Here is a 15330-nt window from a genome sequence, read left to right as displayed (position 1 = left end):
CCTAGATGAACTCTGCCTCTGTGTGTCCGGATCTCACCAGGCAGCTCTCTTGCAGCAGACAAGTTGGTCTTACCTGTGGTCCCGAGGCTCAAGTTTGTTCGCGGGGTGCTGCCCACGGGCTCTCTCTGTACAGATCTTTTACTTGCTTGGTTAAAGTCACACCGGATTGCTCGATCTGTTGATAAATTTGGCATCATCTGCATGGAGGATCTAATTCATGAGATCTATACAGTTGGGAAACGCTTTAAGGAAGCAAATAACTTCCTATGGCCCTTCAAAGTATCTTCCCCACGAGGTGGAATGAAGAAAAAGACAACTCACTTTGTTGAAGGTGGAGATGCTGGCAACAGGGAAGACCAGATAAAAGGCTTAATAGATGGACGAACTAAGGTATTGCCCGTGGTATTTTTATAATCTGGTCAGTTAATAAACAGTCACAGCTTGGCAAATTGAAAAAAAAAAGAAATACAAGACAATACAGGTAAACAAGTAGAAGCCCCTTAAGGGGAAACACAAAAATTCCTTAAAGAATTATAGGAAAACATAACCAAACAGATGAAAGAATTGAACAAAACCAGGATAAAAATGGAAATAGAAACAATAAAGAAATCACAAAGAGAGACAAACGTGGAGAGAGAAAACCTAGGTGGGATCAGGAGTCATAGTTGCAAGCATCACCAACAGAATACAAGAGATAGAAGAGAGAATTTCAAGGGCAGAAGATGCCATAGAAAACATTAGACCTCAGAAGATGGAAAGATCTCCCATGCTCATGGATTGGCAGGATTAATATAGTAAAAATGGCCATTTTACCAAAAGCGATCTACAGATTCAATGCAATCCCCATCAAAATACCAATCCAATTCTTCAAAGAGTTAGACAGAACAATTTGCAAATTCATCTGGAATAACAAAAAACCCAGGATAGCTAAAGCTATCCTCAACAATCAAAGGACTTCAGGGGGAATCACTATCCCTGAACTCAAGCAGTATTACAGAGCAATAGTGATAAAAACTGCATGGTATTGGTACAGAGACAGACAGATAGACCAATGGAATAGAATTGAAGACCCAGAAATGAACCCACACACCTATGGTCACTTGATTTTTGACAAAGGAGCCAAAACCATCCAATGGAAAAAAGATAGCATTTTCAGCAAATGGTGCTGGTTCAACTGGAGGTCAACATGTAGAAGAATGCAGATCGATCCAGGCTTATCACTCTGTACAAAGCTTAAGTCCAAGTGGATCAAGGACCTCCACATCAAACCAGACACACTCAAACTAATAGAACAAAAACTAGGGAAGCATCTGGAACACATGGGCACTGGAAAAAATTTCCTAAACAAAACACCAATAGCTTACGCTCTAAGATCAAGAATCGACAAATGGGATCTCATAAAACTGCAAAGCTTCTGTAAGGCAAAGGACACTGTGGTTAGGACAAAATGGCAACCAACAGATTGGGAAAAGATCTTTACCAATCCTACAACAGATAGAGGCCTTATATCCAAAATATACAGAGAACTCAAGAAGTTAGACCGCAGGGAGACAAATAACCCTATTAAAAAATGGGGTTCAGAGCTAAACAAACAATTCACAGCTGAGGAATGCCGAATGGCTGAGAAACACCTAAAGAAATGTTCAACATCTTTAGTCATAAGGGAAATGCAAATCAAAACAACCCTGAGATTTCACCTCACACCAGTGAGAATGGCTAAGATCAAAAACTCAGGTGACAGCAGATGCTGGCGAGGATGTGGAGAACGAGGAACACTCCTCCATTGTTGGTGGGATTGCAGACTGGTACAACCATTCTGGAAATCAGTCTGGAGGATCCTCAGAAAATTGGACATTGAACTGCCTGAGGATCCAGCTGTACCTCTTTTGGGCATATACCCAAAAGATGCCCCAACATATAAAAAAGACACGTGCTCCATGTTCATCGCAGCCTTATTTATAATAGCCAGAAGCTGGAAAGAACCCAGATGCCCTTCAACAGAGGAATGGATACAGAAAATGTGGTACATCTACACAATGGAATATTACTCAGCTATCAAAAACAACGGCTTTATGAAATTCGTAGGCAAATGGTTGGAACTGGAAAATATCATTCTGAGTGAGCTAACCCAATCACAGAAAGACATACATGGTATGCATTCATTGATAAGTGGCTATTAGCCCAAATGCTTGAATTACCCTAGATGCCTAGAACAAATGAAACTCAAGATGGATGATCAAAATGTGAATGCTTCACTCCTTCTCTAAAAGGGGAACAAGAATACCCTTGGCAGGGAAGAGAGAGGCAAAGATTAAAACAGAGACTGAAGGAACTCCCATTCAGAGCCTGCCCCACATGTGGCCCATGCATATACAGCCACCCAATTAGACAAGATGGATGAAGCAAAGAAGTGCAGACCGACAGGAGCCGGATGTAGATCGCTCCAGAGAGACACAGCCAGAATACAGCAAATACAGAGGCGCATGCCAGCAGCAAACCACTGAACTGAGAATAGAACCCCCGTTGAAGGAATCAGAGAAAGAACTTGAAGAGCTTGAAGGGGCTCGAGACCCCATATGTACAACAATGCCAAGCAACCAGAGCTTCCAGGGACTAAGCCACTACCTAAAGACTATACATGAACTGACCCTGGACTCTGACCCCATAGGTAGCAATGAACATCTTATGGGTTGGGGATTTGGCTCAGCAGTAGAGCGCTTGCCTAGGAAGCGCAAGGCCCTGGGTTCGGTCCCCAGCTCCGAAAAAAAAAAAAAAAAAGAAAAAGAAAAGCAATGAACATCTTAGTAAGAGCACCAGTGGAAGGGGAAGCCCTGGGTCCTGCTAAGACTGAACCCCCAGTGAACTAGACTGTTGGGGGGAGGGCGGCAATGGGGGGAGGGTTGGGAGGGGAATACCCATAAGGAAGGAGAGGGAGGAGGGGGGAGGGGGATTTTTGCCCGGAAACCGGGAAAGGGAATAACACTGGAAAAAAAAAAAAGAGAGAGAGATCGAGCAATCAAGGAGTTATCTGTCAAGGCAATGCGCTTTTTATTGATTTTGCCATAGCCTTGCTTGTAGATGAGCTCGTTTACTGACTTCAGGTTGGGGTACCCCAGGCAATGTACGGCTCCACGATCCTCAGCGTGTTACCTGAAGCCTTGTTGAGCTTCACAAAGGTGCCATGGAGGATCTGCCGGAGACGAAGCAGCTGCAGCACCATGCGCACCTTTGGGCTCGCTCCATTGATACCTCGGATTCTGATGACAAAGGCCAATTTTGGTTCTGCAGGCGCATAGACGTTCCCAGCTTTCCTTGCTGTCCTAGCCATGCGAATCTCAGTCTGGTACGTCTGTCTGCACTCCTTGTGATAGTGCTTTGCCTTCTCCTAGATGAGCTTCCTCCTTGCCTTTCGCAGTGTCTTCAGGGCAAACTTCTTCCTCAGGCGCTTGACCTTCAACTCTGTGAAATTCCTTCGCTTTTTCTTAAGGGTTCCTGGCACGGCAGGAACCTTTTTCTTCTTAAGGGTTCCTGGCGCAGCGGCAACCTTCTTTTTCTCCTCTGGTACAGCCTCCATGGTTCCAGCCGGAAAAAGAGGGGAAGCTGGCGGTCCGAGAGGCGCCGTCTTGTATTTCTTTAAGGGAGTTACTTATGTCATTCTTAAAGTGCTCTAACATCACCATGAGATGTGATTTTAAGGTCTTTTCAGGTCTGTTGGGATATGCAGAACTTGCTGTGGTGGGAGAACTGGATTCTGAAGATACCAAATGGTCTTGGTTTCTGTTGCTTAGTTTCTTACACTTGCCTCTCGACCTCTGGTTATCTCTGATGTTAGCTGGTCTTGCTGTCACTTACAGTGGCTTGACCCTCCTGTAAGTCTGTGTGTTAGAACTCCTGGAAGACCAGCAGGATTTGGGTACCATGAGCTGTGACACAGGGTCAGCTCCAGTCACACTGGGAAACTGGAAGGATCCTGTCCCAGACTGCTCCTGGCTCCTTTGTCCTGAGAGCTCCATGCAGGCCCCTTGGAGCAGAAGTGGTAGTCCTACCTGTGCTCTCAGCTGTGTCAGCATTCCCACGAGGCCAGCTTTTCCCCAAAGGGAACAAGGCACACAGAGCTGTGGCACAGGGTCAGATCCACTCACAGAGAAATTTCAAGTATCTTCTAAAAATCAAATTAAAATTAAAAAAACTAAAAACTACAAAAGTGCCAATTTCCTTTTGAATTATTTTCGAGAATTCTTATTTATTTTTGAGAATTAAGACACACTATTATCAATTCTGAGACACTTTATCATATGACCAGATTTTAGTAATTTTTTTCTAGGTATGTTCCTCCTTTTTAAGAATTTTTTTATATTGAAAACAATTACTCTTTCATATTTTGGTTTCTTAAAGCTTTAAATGCCCTTTTTACTGATGCAAAAATGAACACTAAGCCTTCTACTTGCTTGATTTCCCTTTAGTTTTTTATTCTATGTGCTAGAAAATGACCCAAAATAAATTATTTGTTGTTTTCTCCCAAGGCTTTCTGGCACATAATGGCGTTAAAAGTGTTTGATAAGGTCATTTTTCTCCAGGCAAAAAGGCGTCTTTGATGTGGTATCTACTTTTCAATTGACTGTATCACCTGGTTTTAGTTCTTAATTCATTATTTTGTTCATCTCCCAGGAAATCAGTCCGGAAAGAATCCAGCCAATTCCTAATTTTCGGGTGTCATTTTAAAAGTCCCTTTTATAGAGACAACTCATATAGTTATCTATTCATCTTTTATATAGGTACCTAGTACCTAAATAAGGAAATAACAGATGTTTTCCCAAAAGGGAAATAATGGGGGTTGGGGATTTAGCTCAGTGGTAGAGCACTTGCCTAGCACGCGCAAGGCCCTGGGTTCGGTCCCCAGTTCCGGAAAAAAAAAAAAAAAAAAAAAGAAATAATGGTAGTGTGGAAACCTAACATTTTTAGCTGGTTTTGACAATTACTGCAACTTGTTCATTTAACCATCAACTCAGAACTGAAGCTTGTAGATACAATGGAATTTTTGTAAAATAGACTAAACTTTTACAAATATATTTAAGTATTTTGTCCCCGCCAGCGGGGACCCAGTTATTCAGGGTCCCGAAGAGGCTTTCTACCTGTGGGCCAAATGAGGGTGAAGAGAAGGAGACCAAGCAAGGATCTGTTGTCAAGGTCTCGTTTATTGAGAGAAATATACAGCATTTAAAGCTCTGAGGCAGGAATAGAAGAGGGAACTGAAGCTTAGGGTGGGGGAGTTTGGGAAGTGCCCAAGGATATAAGGTGAATCACTACACTGCAAGATATCCTCCTATAACAAAGAGGCAACAGTCTTCTGGGGACATGTTCTTTGAAAAGGTCGAACCCTTCTCAGGAATCTGCTCAGGGACATCCGGTGTTTTGCTCAGGCTGAAATATCCTGTCATTGCTCCCAGGGTCTTCCTGGGAGAGGCTTTAGTTCAACAATCTCATGTCTGTATGGCAGTCATTTCAAGGTTGAACCTCTGTGGCCATGCAGCCCAGAGTTATGTAGCCACCTTGAGCTATGCAGTCACAAAATGGCCAGGCCCAAATCCAATATGGCTCACTACATCATTTGTCCACTAAAATAAGTTTTATGGTCACTATATAATTTAGCAGGAATTCTTAGGAAAAATAATTCATCGGTGATTTCAAGGTATCTAAAGAAGTTAAAAACTAGCTCTCCCATGGACCATGCCACTGGAATCTTGAAACCTGATTAGGGTGGTAAGGGATTGAAGAAAAAACACATATGGACAGAGAAGCTGAAATAAGCTGGGTTCTGCACACTCTCAGGAAGTCACATCAACTAAAGCAACCCAGAACCTCAGCAAAGTGTCTCACCCTCTAAGCTCCATCCCAATTCATACTGCTGAAGGCTACTCACTGAGCCCAGTAGCTCTACCCATCTAGTTCCCAAAGCAGGTCACTGCCACACCAGTTTCATACAGAAACCGCCTATCTTGTGACTCTCTTATTGTGGACTCAATTAAGTCACCACATGAAAGAACACACCACACAATAACCTCTGATCCAATTGATAAGATATAATTTGCCCATCTAAACAGCACAAAATCCTGTAAATACCTTTAAAAAATTGACATAACAACCTGTATCTATGCGCAGAGAAAAATCTTAACATGTGCACCATGTTCTCCCAGCTCTTCCTACTTCTCACTCCAACTCCTTTCTCCTTTCTAAACTTTTCTCCTGTCCATCCTTCCTTCTCACCCAATGACAGGCCTTGTTCTATTCTGTCCCTGCCTTCCTGCATAAAGACGTCAACCTACACTTCACCCTTTCTGTCTAATTAAAAAAAACTTGTCCCGGGGTTGGGGATTTGGCTCAGTGGTAGAGCGCTTGCCTAGGAATTTCTCTCAAATGTAAGCTCAGCACAACTATTATCATTTTGTAATTTAAAAGCATAGAATATACCTAACGCACAGTCCAACATTTTATCAGTTAAACAGAACTTTTAGTTATCTATTCCAGCTTAAGAAAGACTTAAAATCCACTTTATGTCCTGGCTAGCTTGTATACTATCTGATAACTACACAATTAAATATGTATTCTCAAAGTTAAACAGCCTGGGTAGGATATGAGACTATAATCAGTCTTCAACCATGTCAGAAATCTGAGAATGACCAATTTGTCTGTAAATATAGGAAGTCTAACATGGCTTCCTGAACTGAGACAAGTTGTAGAGACAATGTTCTACCTGCACAGTCCCCTGTTAGTAACATGTGAGATCAAGTCTTCAGCCCTCTGGCCTAGGACCACCTGAACAGCTTTTGAAATGTAGAATTTCAAAGGGATGATCATTCTGGCTCGGCAAAAATTATCAGTCGACTATTCTGTAAATCTGTCCTTTCCTGGACAGTATTTAGTCTGTAGATGAACTAAGGCAATTCTTGCCTAGTGGTTGTCTTGCCACAATTTATCACCTCACCTGGAGGTGGAAATGTTCAATTTCTTCTTTGAATCCACCAAAGGGGAGTTGTTAGGAGCAGAAATGTCTCAACAAGAAAAGATAAATAACATTAGATGTCATATTTTGTGGATTTCTGACATTTTTTGAAAAACATCTATCTACATAAAGTAGTCTGGACTGTTGTCTGTTAACTACTCTCAGCTATTTCTAATAAGACTATTTTGAAAACACCCAAACAGTAAACTATGAGCCATGAATATGTTATTTGGCCTTTAATTCCTATGTTTAATCATCTCAGATTAGTTTGCAATGACAATAATAGAAAGACTGGGTCCAAACTTTGTACTTTTAAACCTTAACTTGTATCAAATAAATTCTATACCAATGTAAAATTATAACTTTAGCTCAGTAACAAATATAAGGATTTTTGCCAAATGAGATTATGGCTATACAATCAATTCTAGCTATTTGTCCCTGTTAAATTATGATCATTTCTAAATTCTCTAGAAAGACAACCTTAAAATAACCACTTTTAGCCTCCAAGAGTTTAGGGAATTTGGGCGATGACTCTTCAGTAACTCTTCTTCACGCTATACATGGGTGTTGGGATATCCTTGGGTGGACAGAGGGGTGGGGAAAATGGGGGAACAATTGTTGTAGCCTGATGTCTGTCTTGACTGGACCCAGCTGAAAGTCCTTGAGTTCAGGAATCCAAGCAGGCCAGTTCAGCATTCTGATGATGAGCTTCACCAAGCTGTACATTCTGCAATATATAAATCTCAAAACAAAATTTTAGTATCAAGATACCTTTTTGTTTTAGTTTTTCAGGAGATCTACCTTTATCAATTCTAATCAAAGCCTAACCACCCTTTTTAAAAACACAAAAATAAAACCTTTCTCCCAAAATACTGTGTTCTTTAGTCTGTAACCAGAAATACTTGTATCTTGCACTCTATCCCAGAGAAATAATATAACCACAAGACTCAAAATCACATCCATTATTAAAATTAAAACAATTTTTTAAAAAAGTAAGCTAAGGGGTTGGGGATTTAGCTCAGTGGTAGAGTGCTTGCCTAGGAAGTGCAAGGCCCTGGGTTAGGTCCCCAGCTCCGAAAAAAAAAAAAAAAAAAAAAAGAACCAAAAGAAAAAAAAGTAAGCTAAACAATACTATATGAGCCTGTTTAGGCTTTTCTAATCTGCCATGCCAGGAAATTAACCCAAAATTTCTGTGGAGCCCACATTAAGAAAATATGAGCCTCCTCCTGTGGCAAATATAAAAATAACCACAAACCCTCTCTAGTCAGCATCGATAAGCCATGTGGCCTTAGTGGGGTAGCCACTTGTTGCAGTAAATATTTTAAAAATATGGTTTCTTTTATCAAATGCTAGTGCCAAAACCATAGGGCCACATGGCATCTCTGGGAAATTTTCATTTCAGTCATCCAATTCCATTCTGTACCTGCCTTGCTGCATAAAGACATCAACCTACACCAGGCCATAACAATAATGGACTCAACTTCTGGAAATCTTTAAGCAATTCCCAAGCAAATGTTCATGTTGTCTCTTCACAGCAATAGAAGAGCAGTCAAGACAACTAAAGCACTGTACTTTAAGCCAGGCTTAGCCACAGTAGGCCCAAGTCTGTCTCCATTGCTGGACTGCCTTCCAAAGTCCCAGGCTTTAAGTCTACCAGGTACCACGGCCTCTAGTCATCCATCAGGCTGACATTCAAAGACCTAGCATCTTATCTGGTGCTGGATAGAGGAGCCTTACTTTTTATTATGGCAGCTTGCTATTTTTGTAATATGGTGATTTGGTTGAACACATTAAAGTACAGTAGTAACTGATCTCCCCCTCTTCCTGGATGAGTGAGGAGATGATTAAATGTTGATGTCAGCATCCATGAGCATATTCAGATGAGCTTCTGCTTCTGTTGAAAAGGATGCTGTGTTTGATTGTGGTCCGAAGCTTTGAAGCACTACTTGGCATCTCCTTCCTTGGAGGTCTCACTGTTTAAACATAACAGATTTGATAGCTTGTTGGTAAGGTGAGGTCCAGCTTGTCTCCACTAGGTCATCTTCATGTGAATCCGGTGGTTATACGGTTTTGTTCTAGGGATATTTCATTTTTTTAATAACGGTTTTAGCTGACATTCATGGAGAGAATGAATCCTTAGAAGTGTGCCACTAGTGAAAGGAAATCCTGTCTAGAGTATGTTTCTTTACAAAGCTGTGTCACACCATCCTTTGGGCCCTCTGCTGGAAAAGTAGAATCAAGTCTCAAATAATGCCTTTTAAATTGTATCCTCTAGTATTATAGATGTAGGACAGTACTGTATCATACCTCTGTGGATGTAAAATAGCTTGTACCTGCTTTATGATACGTAGTAGTGACCGTGCTTTATCAGAGCTGTTTTTAATGATGTTGCTCAGAATGTTTTCTTTCCAGATGATGATTGAGAAGCTAATTTTAAAAAAAATGGTGCCAGGTACCACAAGAGTAACAGAACTGTGCTGTTTTCTCGGGTTTTGTTTTTTTACTTTTTTTTTTTTTTAATGGAGTGTGCTGGATGTCTCTACAGTTTTGTTCAGATGACTGCAGAACCTGGAAAAGCTGTTGCTGCTGTTGATGCATAACACACTGCTATTATTGGTCTTTTTATATAAATATAAATATATATATACAGATATATAATTTGAATTTTTTGAAACTTTACCTGTGCTGTCAACTTTCGAAAAAAGTATCCCCGTTTACTGTGTTGAGTTGGCACTGTACAGAAATTAACAGCCATATTGGTCTAGAAATGTTGAACTTAAGTTTTTTCCATTTGTACAGGGGTAACACACTGTATTAAATATGTAAGGTCTTATATACGTGGGTTTGATTACAAAAACTAATAAAGTATTCTCTAAATAAAAAAAAAAAAAAAAAAAAAAAGACCTAGCATCTAGATTTTTCTCTTTGGTTACTGGCTTATCAAAGTGCCAAGATATCCCCTATAATCTTAGGCTTCAGGTTAGCCCCCGAGCAAATAGTCAAACTCTTGGCCTAAATACCTGCAAAAACAGGTTTTTAAGCCTTTACAGGACTAAGCTGTCCCCCCAAATCTCCATGTTACAAGTTGACTCCTATGGCTATGTAACTGTGAAGATCTTTTTTTTTTTTTTTAGATTTATTTTTTTTATTAACTTGAGTATTTCTTATTTACATTTCGAGTGTTATTCCCTTTCCCGGTTTCCGGGCCAACATCCCCCTAACCCCTCCCCCTCCCCTTCTTTATGGGTGTTCCCCTCCCCATCCTCCCCCCATTGCCGCCCTCCCCCCAACAATCAACTGTGAAGAGCTTATGTCAAGATTTTTGACAATAGACCCAGAGCTCAGGGCACTGGGTGTATTCTAGTAGACTTCAGGGTTGAATAGACCATCAAAAATCTAAAAATTCAGAACCTGCCTACTACTTCCCATCAGTGTGTTAGTCACTGTCTTAGCAAGTACTCTTAACCCCTGAGCCAATTGTCCAGCTTTAATGGACAAAATAAGTGTTTTAAGGAACTTAGGTTACTTTAACAGAAAATTTCACTAAAATTGGAGAAACAGTAATGGGCATAATGAGAGATTTCAGAGACTAAAAATAGTTTTAAAAACAAAGAGAAATTCTGTGGCTAATAAGTGAATTAAAGTAAATGAAAAAGAGAATAGCAGCAGGAAGTAAGAATATAAATGTGAAATTATTTTAAAACACAGTAAAAGAAGAAGGGGGAATAAATAAATATAAAGAAAAAAGATTTTTTTGAGGTCCACATCATAAAAAATTCAGAAAAAAGAATTTAATTTTACTGTTTTACATCCTGTTCATTACCTCCCTCCTGATCACTGACTCCTACAAGTTTTCCCCCATCTCCTTCTCCCCTTCTCCTCTGACCTGGTGTGAGCTCCCCTGGGTATCCCACCACCTTGGCACTTCAAGCCTGTGTGAAGCTAGGTGTTTCCTCTCCCGCTGAGGCCAGACAAGGTAGCCCAGCTAGAAGAACAGATCCCACAGACAGGGAACAGCTTTTGGGATAGCCCCATCTCAGTTGTCCAGACCCACATGAAGGCAGGGAGACCTAGGTCCAGCCCGGGTGTGTTCTTTGGTTGGTGGTTCGGTCTCTGAAAGCCTCAACGGTCCATGTTGGTTGACTCTGTTGCTCTTCTTGTGGAATTCCTACCCCCTTCGGGGCCTGCAATCCTTCCTCCTATTCTTACATAAGAGCCCCTAAGCTCCATCCACCATTTGGCTGTAGGTGTCTGTATACCTCTGAGTCAGGTGCTCGGTGGAGCTTCTCAAAGGACACTATGTTCCTGTTTGCAAGCATAAAGGAGTATGGTTAATAGTGTTATGGATTGGTTCTTGCCCATGGGAGGGTCTCATGTTGGGCCAGTTTATGGTTGGCCATTCCCTCGGTCTCTTCTCAATCCCCTATGCCTACATTTCTTGTAGACAGAATAAAATTTGGGTTGAAAATTTTGTGGGTGGGTTGTTGTCTATCTCTCCATGAGGTATCCTCTCTGACTTCAGGAGGCACCTGCTTCAGGGTCCACATCCCCAATGTAGTGAGTCACAGTTAAGGTTAAATCCATTGATTCTTCAGTGCTTCCCTTGACTCAGGTCTCTGCCTCATCCTGGAGATGCTCCCCACCTCCACAACCCCGTCAGTCGCAGATTTCCACTGATTTTCATGGCCATCTCTCCTGTCCTTCCTCACACCTGATCCTGAACACCCCATTCCTCTCCCTATCCCCCCTCCTTCCTAGTTCCCTCCTTCCATCTGCCTCTTACTAGTATTTTAGTCCCCCTTCTAGGTGAGATTCAAGCTTCCTTACTTGGGCCTTCCTTCTTCTTTAGCTTTTTGGGGCTCTGGAGTGTAGCATGGTTAAAAAGAACATTTGCTGATGCAAAATTAAAAACAAGAAAGCAGGAGAAGAGGTATGCATGGTGGTGCACACTTTTAATTCTATCACTCAGAAGGCAAAGCAAGTTCCAGTATAGCCAGAGCTACCCAGAGAAACCTTGTCTCAATTAAAAAGAAGGGAAGGAAGGAAGGAAGAGAGAGCGAGAGAAAGCAAGCAGGAAGAGAGTCAAGTAACATCATTATGTTTCAAGACCAGCAGTAGATTTTTCAGCAGTTAAGTCACAGGCTGAAACAGAGTGTAATGACATATCAGAGTACCAAGGGAAGTATCTTCTAACCAAAAATGATGTTACCAGCTTAGCAAACCTGTCCTTCAGATATAAAAGTAGAGACAAAGACTTCCCCAAAGAAGCAAAAGCCAAGGAAGCTTACTCCGTAAGAGTAGTGTTGCAAGCCATGCTAAACAAGGGTGATCAAATGGAGGTACATGATACTAATTAAAAACAGGAAAATATATAAAATATAAAATTCACTGTTAAAAGTAAATACACAGTTCATAACACTCTACTAATATAAGAGTGGTATATTAATTATTTTTTAGTAAGAGCATTTAAACATAGAACTATTAAAATGACTAGAATAAATTTAAACCACATACAACTAAAATGATGGAAATTATGACATCAAGGATTTTAAATAAGAAAATGGTGTAAACAAGTATATCTTTTACACTGTCAGAGAAGTTGTTGTCAGCTGGCAATGCTCTCCTGCCTATTTTTTCAAGCACCATAGTAAATATTAAGTACAAGCCTATAATAGGTTCTTTTGGGGAAAAAGAAATCAAAACCTACAACTATAGAAATCTTTTAATCAAAATCTTTTAATGAAAATACTCAAGGAGTAAAAGGAAGCAAAGTATCCACAAAACAACCAAAGAATAATTAGCAAACTGACAGTTGTTTACTTGAAACTTAAATGAATTAAGCTCCCTAATCAAAAGACCTAAAGCGGCTGAATAGGTTGTTGTTTAAAGGTCACAACTGCGTGCAATCTGCAAAGACTGCCTTCACATAGACTGAAAATAAAGAGACAAAAAGGATGCCTCACAGTAATGGAAAACAAAAGAAAGCAAGAGTAGACAGGTTTATAATGGATAAAAGAGACATTCATTCAAAACCTGCAAAATAAACTATAGAAGCCATTAAGGGACTCAATCCATAAAGGGACTATGACAATTAAAAATAAGTGCTTGAAAAGATGTGAAGAAAATGTGAAGCCTGCACACTATAGATGAGAATGTAAATGAGTATGTTCTCTATGTATAACAGCATGGGGATTCTTGAAAACATTAAAACCAGACTGCCAGATATCCCAGAAAATTCCACTTTTGAATATCTCCAGCCTAATAGAGTTGAAGAGTATCTCAAAGAGGCAGCTACACTTCTATGTTCATTGTACTTGCACAAACCAGGAAATAGAAATAACCTACATATTGATAGATGAACATATAAAGAATATATGATATATGGAATGCTATTCAGTATTAAAATGGAAGGACATAAAAAACAAAGAGAGACATTCTATCGTTTGCAACATCATGAATAAAATAAGGAATCATTGAGTGGAATACAATAAGAACAAAGAGGCAAACATGACATGGCCTCACTAATTCAATAGTAGCTGAACAAATACAAAGGTATCCATCAGAGGTAGGGGAGCAAAGAGGCGGTTAGGGAAATACGGGGCAAAGAATAAAAAATTTCAGTTGCAATAGAAGAATAAACTAAAGAGGTGTACACAAACCTAGCAGTCGTGTTCCTAGGAATGTTTTATATTTTACAACAAATTGGAATTGCGTCCAGCTTGCACTGAGCAGCTCTTGCAACTTCCAATACAGGAGCTGACATAAAGAAGCTGCTTCAAGTCATCGTCTCAGAGTTTGGGATTGTTTATTATTGATTTGTACCTTTTCTTTCCTGTATTACATTTTCATTTTTATCCTACTCTTACAAAGATTTAAATTTTATTTTCAGAGCCATCTTACAGATTTTTCCTCTTAGGTTTAAGCAGTTTGCTTAAGTGTTTCTTTATTGTGCTGTCGGTTCTTTTTTTATCTCTTCCTCTTTAATGTCTCTCTCTTCCTAGCTTTCTCCCATCTTCTGTTTCTTTTTCATTTCAAAGGGATTCCCCTTTCATTTCCCCCTTGCTCTGTTCCATATATCATTTAATTTTCCTTTCTATTTTGCCTTAACTAATTTTTATTTTTATATCTTATTCTACAAATTTCAAAGTCTTACTATATTTTGTAAATTATGTGTCTGTGTCCGTGTGTGAGCATGTATGTGCAGGTGCTCAAGGAATATGGATGAGGGAGTCAGATCCACTAAAGTTGAAGTTATAGGCAGTTGTGAGCCACCTCACATGGATGCTGGGCTCCAAATTCTCGTCCACTGGAAGAGCAACCAGTTCTCTCAGCCACCGAGTCATTGCTCCAGCCTTTGCTCCACATTAGATTTCCCATTTCTTTTCTGTGGCACACGTGATATCAGAGCTGCAGAAATCAATTAGGAGTGTCTGCCTGTGTTTTACTTGCTTCAACATGGTTGCCATTGCAGTGTTTAACTTTCACCCCTCTGAGTAGTACTGAAGACTGAGTGTTCAAGGGAGGGCTGCTCACAGGGATAGCAAAGTCAGAGGAGACATCATTACAACAGATGTGCACATCACAGCAGAGAAACACAGGAAACACAAAAAGTAAGGCAGTGTGATGCCCCAGTTACCAAATTCCAAGCATATGAAACAGATAAAGTGCACTTTGCAAGTATTCTATTGAGTATCTCTGTCTATGCTCATCAGACAAATTAGAATTTCTATTTTGCTGTGTCATTAACTACCAGTAAATGGAAACAACCTAGATTCCAATCAACTGATGAATGGATAATTTTTAAAATGGGGTATGTTTACACAGTGGGATACTATTCTGTTGCTAAGAAAAGTGAAATTGGTTTTGTGGCTGTTGCTGCTGCTTCCGTGGCTGAGCAAATCATTTGCGGAAGGAAGACATGTGAAAAGTGTGAAAGGAAACCTGGTTCAGTCATCACTCCAGATACACAGAAACAGGTACACAGAACCCCACAGAAAATGGTGAGGGAAAGTGGAGCCAAAAGATGGCTGGAGAGATGGCTCAGTGGTTAAGAGCACTGGCTGCTCTCCCAGAGGTCCTGAGTTCAATCCCCAGCAACAAACTCATAACCATCTGTAATGAGATCTGGTGCCCTCTTCTGGTGTACATGTATACATGTAGAGAGTATACTGTACATAATGAAGAAATGAATAAAAAATATTATTAATTAATTAATTGATTAATTAAAGTAAAGCATAACTTTTAAGAGAAAATCAATGTTTCATCCACTCAGAAAGGTTAAGTCCTCCAGTTGCAGAATTTGTGAAAGGTCTGTATATCAGCCAGTCTTC

The 15330-nt window shown here is 40.2% G+C and overlaps 1 pseudogene; it reads right to left on the bottom strand.

The window, feature by feature from the left end:
* Positions 1–317: 317 nt before the first annotated feature.
* Positions 318–3580, bottom strand: Rpl7-ps30 (ribosomal protein L7, pseudogene 30; annotated as a pseudogene).
* Between the last annotated feature and the right edge of the window lie 11750 nt (positions 3581–15330).

The sequence above is a fragment of the Rattus norvegicus genome, chromosome X (assembly GCF_021556685.1).
Source record: "Rattus norvegicus strain SHRSP/BbbUtx chromosome X, alternate assembly SHRSP_T2T, whole genome shotgun sequence".
Taxonomy (NCBI): Eukaryota; Metazoa; Chordata; class Mammalia; order Rodentia; family Muridae; genus Rattus; species Rattus norvegicus.
The sequence above is the reverse complement of the archived record's forward strand: the minus strand, read 5'-3'. Positions and strand labels throughout refer to the sequence as shown.